General features: G+C 32.7%; 1 pseudogene; it reads right to left on the bottom strand.

Moving 5' to 3' along the window:
• Nucleotides 1–442: 442 nt before the first annotated feature.
• Nucleotides 443–1759, bottom strand: LOC136774930 (V-type proton ATPase catalytic subunit A-like; annotated as a pseudogene).
• Nucleotides 1760–2175: the final 416 nt, after the last annotated feature.

Genomic DNA, 2175 nt, shown 5'->3' with positions numbered 1-2175 from the left:
ACTAAAACGATTAATTCTACAGTTTTAAATGGGGTAATAATAAGTTGTACCGTTTTCCAACATGTATTTTGCTTCTTATAAATTGTTCCATCTTTACGTGCAAGATTTTTCAGCAATGTGCAATATAGGATTGTTATCTAGCTGAAATAATGTTCAAAGATGTCCCAGCTTCATTGAATAAAAACAGTTATAAGAGGCCCTGTGTTTTTTTTTATAAACGAAATTTAAGAATAGGGAACACTGTCTTTATGTACAATTGAAAGAAGCGTTTGAACTTAAGCGAGTAAAATTTTTAATTAGATGAGACATTCTTGATAGAGTGAGTTATCTTTCACCCTCCTTCATTTTTCTAGCATCTTGAAAATGAACCAGGACACATTCTTAAATCGTCGAGGTCCATCAGTCTGTAGAACCAACTTATTTCTTAAACGATGCGAATGAATTAATTTTCCAGATTTATGAATGCCTGTCGTATTACTTCGTGACGTAAATAGAAGTCTGATCTAACCCCTTTGCTTCACCGTCTTTCACAGGCTCCTAAGAGAGATAGATAGTTAGATAGGCGTATGATATGCAATAATGTGAAAATAGTTGTAATAAATTTACCTTAAACCTCATAGAGCTAAGCTGTTGGAGAATATTTACCATATTATGGCAAATCACGTTCCACATAATTATATTCTTCTTTGACTGAGCTGTTGATTCTACGGCGTGCCTAGACATATCGTAAAAAGCGATCATATTTCGCAACATTCCGACGATTTTATAGAATGGACAGAGAAACGATCGTACGGCGAGTAGCTAGAAAGAAAAAAGAAAGTGAAATTTACGAATTGACGCTCTTAAAAAATATGCACGTTATATACTCGAATCGTTGCGATTACCTTTTTTGTTACAAGAAGTCGTCCTTCAACAACTTGGCAATTTCCAAGGTTATTTTGTCTATTTGAACTGGGGAAGCTTTATCGATCTATTGCACGATTTCAAACATGTCCTATTCTTCCTGAAGAATCTCATAAACTTTTGCTCTCAGTAGGACAAATTCAGGAAAGTCTGGTAGTAGAAATTGTTCGAGGATGTAAAATATTTACTGCAGCAGATTACATCCCGTGCTTTACGAGTGTTCTCGTAAATAATTCCAAATAAATCAACAGCAGTGATGTGGCTGCCAATTTTAACATTTTATAGCTTCAATTCACAGGATGTGTAATATGAGACAAGCAAGACACATTAACACCCTTTGGAATACAAATGGAGCTAGTGAGCTTATTCTTATGTCTTTGAGTGTGTGCTGAATGCCATGGAAGATGCTGCCAAGAATATCAGGCCATAATTCAACAGACAAGAGCTTTGCTCTTCTGAGCACTCGATCACCCACAGTCACACCACTAGTTTCCTTGTACACCTATAATAAGTATATATGTATTTAGATAGGTTGAGATTTTTTAAATGAGATTGACTCATAATAACCAGAAATATATTATTTCCTGAATGGTAGCCATATCACCTAAACGGATCTCTTCTATTGATTGATAATAATCTACTAGTACCAGCTTGTATACAGTTGAACCAGAATCTGTTTTGCTATAACAACTAAAATTAAAAATGAAATATTATTATAACGATAGATTTCAATAAATAATTGTATTAATATAATGATAAAAATAATTAACTAACCAGGGATAGAAGCTGCATAGACATATCCAAACTTTTTATCTCTCACCCAATTTTCAAATTTTGACAGACCACGACTCGTCATTGCAAAATATTATCTGAAAATAAACATAAGATATATAAACATAATTCTTTATGAAGATGTTCTTAACCAGTTTCGAAAAAATATACAGTCCCTGTGGTTTTGTGATGCATAGCTTTTAAAATAGCTTAAATAAAGTTTACTCACAAGTACTCGTAACAGCTTGCCATAATGCATCATCCATATTAACTAAAATCGCACATGCAACAATAATAAAGTTCCATCGTATAACCAATATTTAGGTAATCTTGTGTCTTCTTGGACCTTTTAATTTCAAGTAATCCATTAAAACCTTCATGAATGAAGAAACTTATTCGCTTTCTATATATTAAAATACAGGAAGCAATCTGTAACATACAAAACACAAAGAATCAATCTCTTTTAAAATAAAAGAATTATATAATTTCATATGATATACG

The sequence above is a fragment of the Prorops nasuta genome, unplaced genomic scaffold (genome assembly GCF_024137725.1).
Source record: "Prorops nasuta isolate Cenicafe-Biocafe unplaced genomic scaffold, Cenicafe_Pnas_1.2 PNAS00007, whole genome shotgun sequence".
NCBI classification, from domain to species: Eukaryota; Metazoa; Arthropoda; class Insecta; order Hymenoptera; family Bethylidae; genus Prorops; species Prorops nasuta.
Note: the sequence above shows the minus strand (reverse complement) of the source record. Positions and strands in the feature narration are given on the sequence as shown.